General features: G+C 37.3%; 1 long non-coding RNA gene across 1 annotated transcript; it reads left to right on the top strand.

Moving 5' to 3' along the window:
• Positions 1-949: 949 nt before the first annotated feature.
• Positions 950-15,208, top strand: LOC145690309 (uncharacterized). Its single transcript, XR_014132193.1, has 3 exons — positions 950-1,282; positions 10,219-10,357; positions 15,059-15,208. It is a non-coding gene; the product is annotated as an uncharacterized LOC145690309 (long non-coding RNA).
• The last annotated feature ends 2,189 nt before the right edge of the window (positions 15,209-17,397 follow it).

The following is a 17,397-nucleotide window of genomic DNA, read 5'->3' as shown; positions in this document are numbered from 1 at the left end:
GTCGTATGCTTGCGAGCTGGTTTATAAACGAGGTTGTTTACAAACGGAAAAGAAGAGCGGAAGGAAAGAAGCCTGGGTAAGTGCAATAGTAAATTATCAGTTTAGTTAAATATTCCATTAATTATATATTCCTTTAGTATAACTTGCTTTAATATAGTACTAAACAAGTAATGTGATTTATGACCACAATTCTTACTATTGTAACTCGTTAATGGTTGAGGAGAAAGAAATGGGTTAATCTGAATTTTGAGAAATCTTTGAATATTAATGTTTTGTAACTTTTTACATTTCAAGGTACGCAAAATGAATGTTATGTGTTTATTCTTTCCTTTTTATATGTGATGGTTTATTACTTGATGGAGATTTACTACAGGACTGCTTAACATAATTGCTAAGAAACCGTTTTCAGCGCGAACATTTTCTTGTGTAGTGAAGATTTAGGATTTAGATTTCTGGGCTTTCGGCATCAATGACCTTGTTAGCCCGTCACATGTGAGTTATGACGTCCCTCGGTGAGCACACTATCCGGGGAAAGGGAAGGAAGCAAACGGCCTGGGACCTATATGTTGGGTACTACCCGGCATTTGCCTGGTATGAAATGAGGAAAACCCAAGAAAGCCTCATTCAGGATGTCTGGACTTAAAAGCTTTTGATACTTTTTCGACCGAGTGCCCCTACCGGAATCGAACCTGGGTCCGCTCGTACCGAAGGCGAGAGCGTTAGCAACTACGCTACGCGGAGCCACTTGTGTCTAGGAAACCTATTTTTACTAGGATATTTGCAACAAAATTTATTTCCTTTCTTTCTTTATTTTTCTTTTTCTTTTTGTTTTTTAACAATAAAACAAAACATATTTTACAGCCTCACTGAAATTTAAAAACAGCAGTCAGGGAGAGCTCACGTTTAAGATTCTTTTTGTTTTGTTTTGTTTTGTTTTGTTTTGCTTGTTATGTTCTCTAGTTAACTAATGTTTGAGTTCCTGAGAATTACATTATTATTATTATTGTTTCATAATTTTCGAACCAAAAATTAGATGTTTTTCTTTTTTTCCTTGTGTTGACGTCATTGTGGCAAGTTGGGGTGTTTGTATCGTACCTTGGCATTAATTTGGTTACTAGCACATAGTTTCAAGGTCATAAGTTGTAGGCCGCTTGAAACAGCTATTACACAGTTGAGTGTCAGACGTTTGACTTGCAGCTTTCGTTACAGCGTCTAAATTGCAGTATTGGATTGCGTCCAGCTTCTATGGCTGGTAAAAAAGTTATATCGCTTTCGTAATATGGTAAGAAATACAATGTAACAGTTAGGTATAGTATATATGACTAGTTTAATTAGTCGGAAATTACTCTGTTTCCTTGTCTTATTCTTTCGATTATGTTTAAGTACTGTGTCTTCATAGTATTGTTTCACTATTTCTAGAAGGAATTAAGTATTAACGAAGTAAAGAATAAGCAGAAGCCCACTTTGACGTTTACTATTTCTCATACTTCATTGAGAATGTTTTGATCCCCAATTGCGCAAACTTCTAATATGTATGTGTGTTTCTTTTTGTTGTTGTTGTTGTTCTAGTATGTATGTGTGTTTCTTTTTGTTGTTGTTGTTGTTGCTTACACTGCTATAGATATGAGCTCCTTCATGGCTAAGCGGTTAGCGTACGCGCCTTTGGTGTGGGAAACCCGCGTTCGATTCCCGGCGGGAGTGGTTCGGAGTCCATGTTAATCAGTAAGTCCACGTCTCATACAGCCTCGTTGCAGAAAAGGATATTAAAATCAACTCAGCACTGCTTTACAGATGGAGTTGTTTGATTCAGGGTTCGAATGAAGCTTTTTACGGGAAGCAGGCACGTAGCCAAGGGGTGGGTCCGGACCCCCCCCCCTTCGGATCCAGAAATGAAAAATATTAAGGAAAGATGAAACAGAAAGAAACAGATGAATCAGCCTCAAAAATATAAAGCTACAATAAGCGTTTTGGTTACTCTTTCTTACGAGGAGCTTTGTGTGGAGGAAACGGGAGGGGGGGGGCGGATCAAGTTGAAATTGGATATTATTATAACGGAACATTCCGAATTCCATCTAGCTCCATGTTAACCGTATGCAGCGGCGCAAATCTGTCTTCAACATTGGGAGGGACGGGTAAGACAGTTCTCATAATTTTTTTAAGGATGTTCAAATTACAGTATAACCTCGTTAACACGAACTCGCTTAAGCCGAACACTCGGTTAGGACGAACAAAATTTCGGTCCCGGCATCGCTGTACGTTATCTTATAGGAAGTTTTATCGGTTAACACGAATTTCGGTTAGCACGAATTACGAACTAATTTTTAGTCCCTTGAGTCAGTAAAGGTTTTGATTTAACACGAACTTCCAATCCTTTGATTTTTTTAAACATCATTTTTCTTATTTCAGATTTCACTCCAGATCAGTTTTTGTCATACAGTATTTATACAGACGAAAATTGCCTTGTAAATAAGAGAAAAACCAGAAACAGATATCTTTCCTCTTATGAGGTGTTGATTCTGTCCTCTGTCAAGCGCTGAACATGCAGGTGCTTGGCAGACGAGCTGGCGACAGCTCGAGACAAAACATCTTCTCTCCCCTGTAACTCCAAACTGGTGACAGCAATCATAAATACCTTTCCGTTACAAGCGGTACTCACCCTGCTAGCGAAGTTATCAATTTTATAACTTGACCTGGATTTTCTGCGTGGAAGCTTTTTTTTTTTTTTAAATCTTCGAAGATAGGCTAATAAACTTACTGTAGTGTTTTCACTTTTCAGAGGATGGTACCGAGACCTACACTAGTCTCGATCTCGATTTTAACTCGAATTTGAGACCGAGGAGTGCTTTCCGAAATCGAGACGAGACCGAAGCTCTCAGTCTCGTCTCGATACAATTCTGTAGATGGTATCAAGACAGAGAATAGTCTTGGTCTCGTCACGAATTTGGAACCGAGACGAGACCGAGACTACTCAGTCTCGTCTCGATACCATCTCTAGTGTGTTCTATGACATACATAATATACTGTAGTGGTATGTATAGTCTGTATACTGTAGTGTGTATGTATGGAGAAAATGTATTCGAATAATAAAATTTGTGTCCCCGGTTAACACGAATTCTTTTAACACGAACTCCTGATTTTTCAGTCCCTTGATATTCGTGTTAACGAGGGTTTACTGTATGAAGTTGAAAAACAATGCTGCGGAGGATCAGGGGAGCAGAGTTGTCTTCAAAATTCTGAGGTGGGCAGATTTAAGGCTTATTCTGGGGTGGGGACATCAATTTCATCTTACTTTCCTTTGTGGCAATCGGACACAAATCATCACATTTCTCTCCAAAAAACGCATTTCAAATCGGATTATTGAGGGGAAAGTCCCCCCCCCCAGTTCTAAGATTGGAGGGGACATGTCCTCATCCCCCCGGGACTTGCGCCAGTAACCCTATGGACTACAAATGACGATCGATAAACCGGTTCTTTCAGATAGCCTGTCAGAACTTAAGCAATGCCCAGAATTACCAATAATATGAACCATTTTGAATTTCGCGGCAACACTAATCCATTTTATAGGATGTCTTTACTCCAGAAAGAGATCTCGTTGCTATCCTTGACGGCATTGAACTAAGATAAGAGAAATAGAAAGAAGACGAGAAGAACCGAGTTCGAATGACCTTGGAAGACTATGTCTTTGTCAATACTTTTTTCTATTCTTTTACGCAAGATTTCTTCATAATTCTTTAATTAAAATACTTACTAACATATCCTCATTTTATTGTCCTAACAAATCAATATGGATATGTTGTCAGTAAAATAGTTTAGATTGATCGAACCCCTGGTGTGATAACCACAGTATTTCGTCACAGACCTCCCGTATTGCGAAATCGTGGCTACGTGCCTGCGGGGAGGGGGCGACTTTTCAGATATACAATCCAAGCCTTTTATTTCTCAGTGATGCAAGATATAATATATAGTATATAATATGTAAAATATGAAATGAGGGAACATATTTTCCCGGCAAGGGAGAAATTCTTTGGCGAGTTGGGGAAATTACTTGACGAGAGGGAAAATCTTCATCCTCACGTTGATTCAAATCTTGATCGAAGATCATGCGAGTAGGATTCCATATTATGCTGTAGGTGTAGGTAGTACACAGTCTTGGCGCTGAATAGGACGCTAAGCTTCAAGCCAACCACATGTCTGTAATAACCTATTGCGATTGAATGGTAATGTAACGTAATGTACGATATGTGCATTTTCTAGATGCCATAAAATTATAATTTTAATTGAACATTCCACGATTATATACTTCAGGTTACAGGAGTTTGATGATTAATTGAAGTGAATAATCGAGGCAGTGATTCTCAATCTTCTTGACTTACGACACACTTTAGTAAACCCAATGACATCGATATATTTGTTTAGATTTTGGATTGCTTTCCAACAAGTCGAGCCGCGCCAAAGCTGTAGGCTTACTAAGTTAAGTGAACTGATCCTAATCTAAATCCATTGTTTTCGGGGGCGCAGAAATGGACAGTGACACTTCCGATACTATTTAAATCAAAATTCAGCCAAGCAACTTGGGGAGGGAAAGAGGGGAGACGGATCTTACAAATGATCGAAAATAACCGATATGAGAGAGCGTTTCGTAATAGTAAAAAAAGTGACTGACTAACGTAACATACATGTATTACTGGTTTTCTTATTTTCACCCAACGAAGCAGGTAATTAACGCTAGTACTAGGTATGTGTAGACTAAATGAGGTGATTTGCTTCGTGACCCTTCGAACAATGTACGAAGCGGATGCAAGCAGTTAGTACATGGAGTTAGCTTACCTAAATTTAGATTTCGCTTTCCGAAATCTTAATGGATGTATTAAGTGATTTCGTTACTTACACTCTTAATCTCTAAATACAAGGATTCAAAACACATTTTCGATTCCAAACTATGACTCTGCTAGACAAAGAAAGCATAGTCCAGTGTATGTTTTACTTCATTTTCATATACGTGCTCGTAGGTTTTCTCGGGGACTTGGTTTCCTCCCACTTTCTCATTTCACCAAATATTCCATAATCATTAACTTGCTTTAATCACCGACTCCCTTAGCCTAACAGCATAATAGTGGGACATTAAACTCAAAGACTTTATTTTTATTTTCAAGTAATTACTTTTCTCTCCCTTATTTATTTTTAATTTAATTTCTCTTTCAATTTCCCTCTTTTAGGAACATCAACATAATTTACAATTCTTTCTCATTATAATAACACTATTAAAAGTCCCATATGCAGCTCACCACGTTGGAACCCAGCGGAAACAGATGAACAACGAATATTGTCGAAAATATGCATTGCTTACAGCGGCGTAGCGAGCATTACAAGATTGGGAGGGGGATGAAACTTGAAATTGCCAAGTCTTGATTTTTATCTTTAAAAAATGTCAAGTCTTGATAAAAAAAATGCCAAGTGTTTCGAAAATCTTACAAACCCTATGAAAAACTATTACAGCAACCTTATTTTCATATTCGTTCCATTCCATGCCCCCCGTCTGAGACACGAATAAGATCAGCCCTTGTTCCGCTCTCGAGTCCAATTTAACATCTAACCTCAGGATCATTATCATCACCCACGAAGCACAACTGTTAATTTGATAACTCATGGCTATGTTAGGTAACCTCCGCCAGCTAATCTTCACGAGAACCTTTAAAGTTACAATCAGTTGTAGAAATGCATTTAAAAACGTAGAATAAGGTAGGTTATATTTACTGTTTGTGATGTAGAAGTGCCTAATTTACATATTAAACATTCAATTGAGGGGTTCAGTGAGAGACCAGGCTAACTTACATCCAGGTCAAGATTGAGATTTTGACGGAACAGCATACTAATGTCATTAATTGACCTTTGCCTCTACCACTTGTCTGTGTGGCTTGTCCTGAGACAGGGGCGGATCCAGGGAGGGTCTATCTCCCCCAAGAAGAGGAAACTTTGTGTATTTTAATATAAAATAAAACCCACCCAGAGTTGAATCTCTTAAAAGTAGCTCTATCTTGTAAGTAGTGGCATTACAACCCACCGCCCCCCAGTAGTCCATCCTGGATCCACCCCTGTTGTATACTAAACCAAACTATGAATATCAGTCGTATCCTTTGAAACGTGCTGTTTTCATTTGTTTCCTTTTCTTTCAGAAAGTTAAAATTGTCAGTTAGCCTAGTCTCTCGCTAAACTGTCAATTGTGACAAAACACACCAATAATTGTTGATGCCAACTAAAACATACATATCCAAAGCCTACAAAATATATCACATTATTTAAGTTTTTTTCTTTCTTTTTTTTTTTTTTTTTTTTCAAAATTGCTTGCAATGTTTTTCTTCGTGCCAAGCATCCGAATGTCATCTTGAATTCTGACCTCATTTCACTACAATTCTTTGAAGTGTAAGACTGCGCAGCTTTTTTTTCCCCTCTCTCTCGCTCTCTTCAGTCCTTCAGTCTCCCTCACTTTGATTTCATGATTTCGCACTCTGATGAAAAGTATTAAACACCAAAATGGAAAAGTACTAATATATAACCTCTCTTTTAGTAGCCCCTCCAACCACACGCCCGGGGCACGTGCCTTGCTTGCTCGCCCATAGCTCTGTGAGCTATATAAGTAAAATACAATGCGCGCGCATATGTAAACTTGGTGCCAGCTTTGATTCTCGCTGAGAGAGTATACATATAATGTTGGTTCGAATTCCATCAAAACCATAGGCTCATTTTTGTGTAACCTTGGTACTGAAGAAGACAGTAGACTTCAACAAATATTCCTGTCGGGCCTCGATGGCTCAGTGGTAGAGCGTTCACCTCTGGTGTTTGGGGTCTTTGGTTTGATCCCAGCTCGCGCCAAGTACACTTTGTGGTGGACAAACACCGTGTGAGTGGGTTTTCTCGGGGTTCTCCCGTTTCCTCCCACTTTCTTCATTCCACCATTTCATTCATTATATCATCATCAGCGTCTCCTTTAGCCTAGCCGGTATACCCGTCATTATTGATACAACTATTATATACAGGATGCATCAGAAGTCCCTTGTCATCCTTTCTGAAAACTACAGGGATGTAGTTACATTGATTGCGAGATAAGAGATACACATTAGGCCCAGAGGGATACTTTCGGATTACATCACGCGGACGGTCGCCATCTTAGATTCGAAATTGTAATACGGACGATAAGTGGGTAGTGTGATACATGGCCATGCACTAAAATGTTCTGAGGATGTCAAATATGCAATCAGATATCATGTAACTTATTCTGGTGAAATGTTATTGGCAGTGAACCAAGTGAGACTATATGTAGTGGTAATGTCATACCCTTCTTTTTTTTTCTTTTTTTTTCCAGTGATAGAGACATACCGTTTCTGGTTTTTTAGTGATCAAGATAAACCTTCACGGAAGAATAAATGCTAAATACCATTAATAAATCCTTTTTTTATACGTATTGACGAATAGCTTTGCACATAAAAAGATTTTATTTCTTATGTAGATTCTAAGTTGACAATACTGACATTTTTACCTTTTTCTACCTTTTGTTTGTAAAATGAGGTGTTTTCAAAGAAGTTCATCTAGTTTATATTTTGATGTGCCGTATTGAATTGTTTCTTTCGTATGTATGTATGTGTCGTCTTGTCTGAATTCTTATAAGCGTCGTATTTTGAGCATGGGCGGATTTAGGGGATTGCTGTGGGGGCAGATCTTACGGGAGTTTGAAATACCCCTCATTCGAGTGTGTGGTCCAGGAGTTTTCCCGCTGGAAATTGTTAATATTGAAAGTCGGTTTTTGAGCACTTTCGTGTATAATTCTCTGATACAAGGTAAGGGCTATTTTTATTTATTTTTTTCCAGAAAGTTGTTCACGATGGATGGATCAGTCTCCGTTTTTTCTCCGTAACTAAAAGAAGCTTTCCAGTGGTTTTCAGACATTATGTAAATAGAAATGCAATCTTGTAGGCTTCACACCTCACTGCATTTGAACATTTAGATAGCCGATATGTCGAGTCAAAATCGTAATAAAACACACCGCCTCTGATTTTTCCCACTTCGAACACATTTCCCTGTTATAGTCAGGGGTAAAAGCTAGGGGGAACGCGGGGGACGCAGTTCCCCACCTCGAAAAATATGTAGGACGTCCCCCAGATCCTAAAATGGTACAATGGGCAGAGATAGGCAGGAGGAACGGCGTGGAGTGATGCCGCTACCTACCGTCCCCCCACCTTTTCAGGTCCACTTTTACCCCTGGTTATAGTATATGTTCTACATGTTCCTACTGAGCAATAAACATTTGCAGAAGCTTCTTCCAATTGCTGTGGACACAAAGTAGGATATAGGGTCAAATTTGTGCACAGACGATGGCGATACTTTGTTCTAGATGATAAAAATTATGAATATTTACTGCACAAACCATAGCCTTAACTTTTCCACTTAGCTAGAAATTGAACAGCGTTAGGTCCGGTGATCGAGCAGCCATTCAACTGCCTCTCGTCGATCAACCCATGTTCTAGAAAATTGTTCAAGTAGTGACGCAATACGAATCCATAATGAAGAAAGCGCCATGGTGTTGAAAAAACTGCGAGAATGTGCCATCCTCGGGCATCGCAGCTCGCAATATCTATCCCTGTACGAACGAGCGTGAGGTATTATTCCGCAGTTAATTTTATGGAATGAAAAAGTGACTGATTAGACGTATTCCTCATTTGTCTGCCAACAACATAATTAATTTTCTTTGCGCTGGTCATGTTGGAGGGGTCTTGCACGCGGGGTTGTCAGGTGACCAATTGTGCATGTTCTGCCTATTAACCTTCCCATTTACGTAGAGGTCAGCTTCATCTGAAAAGAGTATTTGCATAAAAATGTTAACCATAATTACTCACTGCACTTGGCGATCAACATCGTTCTCGTGGAGATGTTGCTTCATTTGCACCTTGTACGGATGCACTTATACACGCGCAGACCCTATGACTCAACCCACATTGCATTAATAAATGACGTGTGCTCCTCTGGGGCCACATCGAGAAAGAAGTCAGCACTGCCGTAGGCGTTGCTTCATCTGTAGCTCTCTACGATCGTCCGCTACGACGTATGTTCACGAATGTGCCCGTCTCCTCAAATTTAGTTAATTACTGTGACACTGCAACATGTAACACAGTCACATTGTGGATGATTCTGTTTGCAATCGGTAACCACTGTACAGGCACTCCTCCCGCTCCACAGTTTGAATATTTCGATGCATTCCTCACGTGCTAACGGTATGGTTCTACATCTAGAAGAAAGAGGTAAATACAACGTTCAATTGGCAATAACTTTTCACCAAATTAAGCTCCATGGAATCTGATTGCATATTTGACATACTGAGAAAATTCTAGCCTGTGGCCATATATATATCACATTACCCACCAGTTTATAACAAACAAATTTAATCCAAAATGGCGGCCGTCTGTGAGAGTATTTCCAAACGGCCTAATGTGTATCACCCATCTCACATTCAATTAAACTACACCCGTGTAGAATTTAGAAAGGAACTTCGTATGATGTATACAGGGTGTTTCGAAAGTCCTCTGACGTTACAACAAAACGTAAGAGGAAAAACCATTTCTAAATATGTTGTTTTCATTCTAAAGTGAACACTTTTTAAATCGGAGGAGCCGTTTGGGCTGTACTCTTTATGCGCCCAATGTGGAATGAAAATGCAATGTTACCATTTACCTGGACCCACAACATATGTGAATGAAGTTACTGTTTGAAATGGGGGCTAGCCATCGACATGTTAGCGTAAAAATCAGTAACTTCATTCACTTATGTTGTGGGTCCAGGTAAATGGCAACGTTGCATTTTCATTTAACATTGGACGCATAAAGAGTGTACAGCCAAACGGCTCATCCGATTTTGAAAATTCCTTCAACTTACATTGGAAACATCATATTTGGAGACGGTTTCCCAATTACATTTTGTTGTAACTCTGATAATAATCGAGTTACTTAATGTCAGGGGACTTTTGAGACACCCTATATATCTTATGGAATATATGTTTGATGTCCCTATAACTGTAGATATAATTTAGTTTGTTTAAATTTACAAGTTATTACAAGTAGATTCTGACTTACATGCGTAAGAGTTTGTATGTAACTAACTAATAAATTCTATTTCATGAAATTTACATTGAAATATTTAACACAAAATCTTTTATATTCATGCTTAACTTAGTGACTTGGCTTTGGACTGCAACTGATTATTGTACCCCATTATTGCTTGAGAAGAAAACCGATGTCCGAATCTTCATTTGGAGAAACCAAAGAACTATTGGAATGCTGAGGATTGCAATCATTAATTTCTACACTTCAAGGTGCGTAAAGTATATCTAGGTATATTCTGTTTATTGTTATAATTACTATTACTATTATTGGGTTTAGAATCAATCAAGTACTTCATGATATTTTAGAGGGATCAAGATGGCTGCCAGATAGATAAATATTTGAGCGTCAGGCCCTTATTTCTTTTCAATTTTATATTTAATCAATGTCTATTTCCCCCCCCCCTCATTATTCCACCAAATCGTATTCCAAGATCATCAATTTTCAATACTCATTTGTGACTGTCAGCATACATAGCATAACCGTAGGAAGTAAAACAAAGATTTATTTTTATTTTTCGTTTTCATGTCTTTTCTCCATAGCTGTGAAAAATAACGCCTTCAACATCATAAATTTGTATGCTACTTGCCTGCTTTCGAGCACAGTAATCAACTATTTGGACATTACGAAGCAAAGCAGGTTTACGTTGCAGTTAGCATACTTTTGAAAGGATGTGACATAATGATATTGGTGTTGCGATGTTCAGCCTAAACAGTGCAAGTAAATAAATCTGTAACAATTGTATTGGTGTTTAGCTTACATGTCCTCCAGACGGGCCATTTTTTTTTTTTTTTTTTACATCTTGTTACTTCTACTCTATATGAGGGGTCGCGGTAGCTCAGTGGTGGAGCGTTCACCTCTGGTGCTTGGGGTCCTGGGTTCGATCCCAATCCCCGCCAAGTGAACTTTGTGGTGGACAAACACCGTGTGCGTGGGTTTTCTCGGGGTTGTCCCGTTTCCTCCCACTTTCTTGATTCCACCATTTCATTCATTACTCATCATCACCGTCTCCTTTAGCCTAACCGGCATAATCGTGGGACGTAAAACTCAAAGATTTCATTTCATTTCTACTCTATATGAAGTATATTCTGAGGTTGTGTTTTTGGGGACGTGGTAGCTCAGTGATGGAGCGTTCACCTCTCCTGCGTGGAGTTCCTGGATCGATCCCAGCACGTGCCAAATGGGCTTTGTGTTGGACAAACACTGTGAGTGGTTTTCTCGGGGTTTTCCCGTTTTCTCTCACAGTTTTCATTCTACTATTTCATTCATTCTCATGATTATAGTCTCCTTTAGCATACCCGGCAAAATCGTGGAACGTAAAACTCAAAGATTTCATTTCATATAAACTTTGGTGCAAAGTAACCCCATAGATGAAGATATTTTGCACCACATACAAAAAAGTATGTTCAATATACTAACATAATGTTTGTCTGCAATGTTTTCTCTCCTGTATTTATACATTTCACTTTTTACACAAAACTGCATGTGTAACGAATTTTTGTTACGAAATTCGAGACGAGACATAGCTCTTCCAATAGAAACAGATACAGTTTTCGAGACGAGACAACTTTCGCGACACCTTTGCGAGAGGTGACAGTCTCAAATCATTTCTCGTGCGTACCCCTAGCCCATATCGTGCGTTATCAAAAAGCATGTTAATGAGAAATAACAACATGTAAATACAATATAGGTAGTTAAAAACATTTTTGTTTTCATTCTTCACTAATGCATTATTATTAACCTCAGTATTTTATTGTCCATTCTTAATCTTAAGGTGATATATAATTAAGTTTTGAATTCGGTTAACTTATTTTGTTTCTCAAATTGTATTAAAAATGTATGTACAAACATGTTTATTTTCATTCTTGAGTGCTTAAAGTCACTATAGTTATTAAACATAGTAATTAATATTGTACTCTTAACGTTAAAATAATATACAGTTAACTTTTGAATTCAGTTAACATTTTTCTTACTGAAATTGCTTTAAAAAGTATGTAAAAACTTTTTTATTTTCTTTCTTGAGTGCCAAAAGTGATGCACAGTTATTAAGATTAGTACTTTATACTCTATTCTTAATTTTAAACTGATAAACAGTGCGTTTCTGAATAAATTATGTCAAGTTATTTGAGTGACGAACACTGGTACAAAACCCTAACTACCACTGGAACATTTCGATTTTGAGATGACTACTACCGGTGCAATACAAGGGATTTTAAAATATTGTTTTTCCTTCAACGGCTATTCGATTTTGAATTCTGACTACATGGTCATATATAGGAAGGATCAGTGTCTCTTTCCAACTATGGTACAGCTCCGACCGATTCACGGTGCTCACAGAAGAGACAAAAGAGTATGTTTTCAACCTTAAAGTAACGACCACTGGTGTTTTTACCCTGGTATGCAAAAGTAAGTGGGTACCCCAATGGGGTAGAGGGGTACTATGCGGTACCTAATTTCTGCATTTTAGATATATGGAAATACATGTGTCTAAAATGTAAAGAACTGATATTTGTTTACCGAAAACTGCAACTCGGTAAGCCTTACGGATACCGAGACATGGGAAAATAAAGAGCGACACGATATGTATGTGGGGCTTGCATACTTGAAGGTACAATTTGGAAAATGAATTCAAATATGACTAACGGCTATCAAGATATTGTCAAATAAAGAGAGGACCAATACAGGTATGGGATTTTCGTATTAGATGATAAAATTTCCGAAACCGGTCATGGAAAGTTAATAAACACCAGTAGCAATTCCATCTTCAAGTAATTAGATATTTCCATGGGGTGTTAGAACATCTTACAGTCTACCAAGATTAAATTTTAAAAGCTTTTGAAAATATAACTTGACATTTGTAAAGAGTATTAGAAATATGTATTTACCTAAAACTTGCAGCTAGTACATCTAACATATAGAGAAACACCGTGAAATAAAAGAGTATGAGATGTTGAAACTTCGGAAAAATTATTGGTCCCAACAAAATTAAATAAGATGGTATTTCTATGGGTTAAGTAAGTACCTCAGTACAATTTCGATGGAAAGATTAGTTCTAGGTTTTCTTCAGGCAGTTCCAAAGGTTCATCGAGCTGTGTAAAAGAGTGAAAATTCCCTGTGAATATCTAATATAGTAACCAAAATATAACGAGTCATTTATTTTATGACGTAAAAATAGAGATCTTTAAGGATTTGTACTTCTGGGTCTTTGCTATAAGAAAGAAATTCAAAAACCTACTGTATATACCTTAATATGCAATTAAATCAGTGAGGACACAGTAACTTAGTGGTGGGGTGTGTACCTAGTATGTTTTGCAGAAACTACACTGGAGTATTCTCTTAATCCACAGAGATACGATCACACTTAACTGCCCATTTAATTTTAAAATGAAATTAAGGCAAGTGAATGTTGATGATAGAATTGATGGAGTGTAAAGGTGGGAGGAAAGGAGTACACCGAGAATACCCACGAATACAATGTCGACTACAAACTGACTTGGACACGGATCAAACCAGGGACCCAATACACCAAAGGTACGCACTCTACCACTAAGCCACCGTGCCTCCACCCATTTAATTGTCTATTAAGGTGTATACGGTAGTTTTCTGAAATTTCTTCTTCTTACAGCAAAGACTCAACAGTACAAATCCATGTGGGTCTCCATTTTTACGACCTCGTAAAATACATAATTACTTATATCTCGGTTGCTATATTAGATATTGACAAAGAATTTTCATTCTTTTTGTACGCTAGGAATTATCACGCTTGGATTTACCCGAAGAAAACTTCGAGCTGAATTAATCTTTCGATCGGAATTGCCCTGAGAAGTGTGAGGTACTCACTTAACCCATATAAGTACCATCTTATTTAACTTTTATTAAGATCAAAAGTTGTTTTATGAAATTTCAAGATCTAATACTCTTTTATTTCACGGTGTCTCTCTAGCTGTAAGATGTACTGGCTGGAAGTTTTGGGTAACTCTATTCTCTTTTCTAATACTCTTTACAAATGTCAAATTATATTTTCCAAAGCTTTTAAAACTTAATCTTTTTAGACCCATGATGTTCTAAAACCCCATGGAAATACCCAGTTACTTTAGGATGAAATTGCTACTGGTGCTTATTCAGATTTCATGATCGATTTCGGAAATTTCACCACCTAACACGAAAACCCCATAACTGTGTGGGTCCTCCCTTTATTTGACAATATCTTGATAGCCATTAGTCATATTTTCATTAATTTTCTAAACTACTGTCAAGTATGGAAGCCCCACATACCTATGGTGTTCCTATTTATTTCACCATATTTCGGTAACTGTTAAACATACCGACTTGCGGTTTCGGTAAACACACACCTGTAACGTTCTTTATAAGTTTATTAAGATATATTTTAGAATGTTTAGAAATGGGAGGTCTGCGAATGCCATAGTACCCGAAAACCCCCATAAGGACGTGTGTGTAGTGTATTGAATTGAAACTACTTTTGAGGTTGTTGATAGCCCTCAGTAATTACGTTTTCGAAACTGCACAATCTAGTACGCAAAACTCACACTTCTATGGTGTTGTCCTTTATTTTCCCATACCTCGGTATCCATAAGGCTTACCGAGTTGCGGTTTTCTGTACTAAACAGATATCAGTTCTTTACATTTTAGAGACATATATTTCCACATATCTAAAAATGCAGACATATTAGGTACCCCATGGTACCTCGAACGCCAGTGGGTACCCACTTACTTTTGCATAGTAATACATTTCGAGTTGTTCAGCATCAACAAACACTTTTTTTTAATTCATCATTTTTCTACCAGAAACCCAAAAGTCCATACCTGACCGAACAGATTTTGTCCATTTAATCTAAAAAATGTTAAATATTTTAAAATGTAACATTTTAAATATTTTTGGATTTTTGTTTCAGGTATTTCATGTATCAAAACAAAACCAGGATTCTGCATGAAAGACAGCGAAAAGAAGCAGTGTAATTTGTGGCTAAAAGCACGTCCTTTCTGAAGACAGACCCGATTGTATTTACATTCTTTTGTACAAATATGTAACCTTAATAAATATACTGCTCCGCAAATTATTTCTTTCTTCCATAAATTAGAATAAATGTATGTCTGTTTAAAGAAAATGTTTGTTAGTTAAAGGTCTTTTCAACTCTTTTTCTCTGTAAATAAGAACATTATACCTTGCAACATTTTTTTTATCATTGTGCAATTCCGATTGGATAAAGTAAATCTGCACGAAGCACTATTATTTCAGTCATACATTAATAACTAATGTATTGTTCTGTGAATAAGGCAATGGTATAGTGAATATGTTTTAACATAAAATCTGTAACTCAGCTTTTCAGTAGTCAACTTTATTGAGAATCCGAAGAAAGAAAGAAAAAATGTTGGACTTAACGAATTTCAAAATTATTTTTGTTCGAATTCTGGACTAATCCAAATTATCCAGAGAAATCATTTATGTTGCTCTCTACAGATGTATCCTTTCTCCAAATCGTATGAAAAGGAGACTTCATACATCGCTATATTTTGTATGTACTATGTTTCGTATTTATTTAATCACTTTGTACCTTTCTCTAGTGTTGACAAGGCCGCAAGTGTCAATCGAATAATTTAGTGTTTCACTCATGTAACCTTGTGACTAACGTACGTCCTGTCGGTATATATATGTTACTGGGTTCGGTTAGCGACAAACAATTTTTAGTGTTAAACAAATACAAAAATCTACACGCAATGAGATACGATGATCTCTGCCTCATAGACAATACCAAGCAACTAACGGTACTGAGTGTGGTTGAGTTTACTAGTGGTATTATCTGGCTAAAATCAATGTTCCGAGAGCTATACTTCTTTTTGTGCTCTGAATGCAAACTTTGATATAACCGTTTTAAATTATTGTACATCTATCTATCTATATAGCTATATCTATATCTATATATGTATATAATTGTAAACTAGAAACTTCCGAGTAATTCTGAGAATCATCGCTCTTTCTTTAAATAATGTATGAGACTATTACACTGCTCGTTACTTAAAATGTTGAACTAAGAAGGATACATCCAGGAAAGTCCAAATTTGCAGAATGTGTAGAGCAGGGAAGGATAAATATGTTTGGTCGATGGCTGCACAGCTTCTCATACCTGTGAACTCCGCCAGCTACAGTTGATGAGCTGTGGCATTGGATCGTAAGACGCATGGCTTACCATACCAGAAGAGAACATCCTCTCGATGTCTCGCTGTGTTACAGTCGTTCTGGTGTTCAATGTTGGGTCAGTTCTGCTCTGCTATCACCACGTTGTCACACAGCGAATACAGCGGTAAGTTTAACCCTTAACGTAGCAAGCCTAAGTCGTCAAAGTTGTTTACCAAGCTGGAGTCTTCTGGGGACCCCAAGTATTATTTTAATTTCTCAACATAGTATTGCAGAGGGTTACTCCAACTATTATTTTTTGGATGTCTAGAAGCATACTTAAGTTAAATGAACATTGTTGACGTCAAATATTATGTATATTTGAACACTATTCAGTTCTTCATACAATTTCATACTTGTGTGTTCGTAAATCTGAAACACAGGTTTAACAATGAAGTTTTTACATTTTGAAGTGTGTTTTTATTTTTTGTATTTTTTAAAGAAACGCATCGTTGATCTAATCATGTAATTGATATCTCAAAGGGTTGCAGGATACATATAAAAATCGAGAATAAATTGATTCTTATAATTGCGGCAGTATCACCAAATATCACTCTCTGGGGTCCCTAGAGTACCCCGCTTGGTATGTTAAGGGTTAAGCATATTCGACACTTACTATTAGATATCGGCTTGGGAACTTTGGCGTAGCTACCCTGTCTCCTTGAAGTTGCATTTTTAATGGGGAGTACTGTTTAGGAATCATCTTGTGAGGGAAAACGTTTTCAGCTGACACCATGTTTTTAATTATAGCTTCATTTAAAAAATAACTTATCTGTTAATTAAAATGTTCAGAGAAGTTATTTCTGGAAAATCCTATTCACGCCTCTTGTGGTAACAACTTCTGCATTTTGGAAGAGGATATTATTAAGGAAAAGAATGAGGTAAAGTCGTCTGTATATAGTACACACGGAAAAGAAAGTATTTGACAGTTGACAAATTTTCTTTTGCCAATAGCTCGGCAACAAATTAATTAATTTGGATCTTTTTGTTGTTATTCTTCGAATAGTTATAACTTGACAACCTGCCAAAGTCGGTACTCTGATAGGTTAATTTATTGTT

Source organism: Thermobia domestica, chromosome 1 (assembly GCF_964235325.1).
Source record: "Thermobia domestica chromosome 1, izTheDome1.hap1.1, whole genome shotgun sequence".
Taxonomy (NCBI): Eukaryota; Metazoa; Arthropoda; class Insecta; order Zygentoma; family Lepismatidae; genus Thermobia; species Thermobia domestica.
Note: the sequence above shows the minus strand (reverse complement) of the source record. Positions and strands in the feature narration are given on the sequence as shown.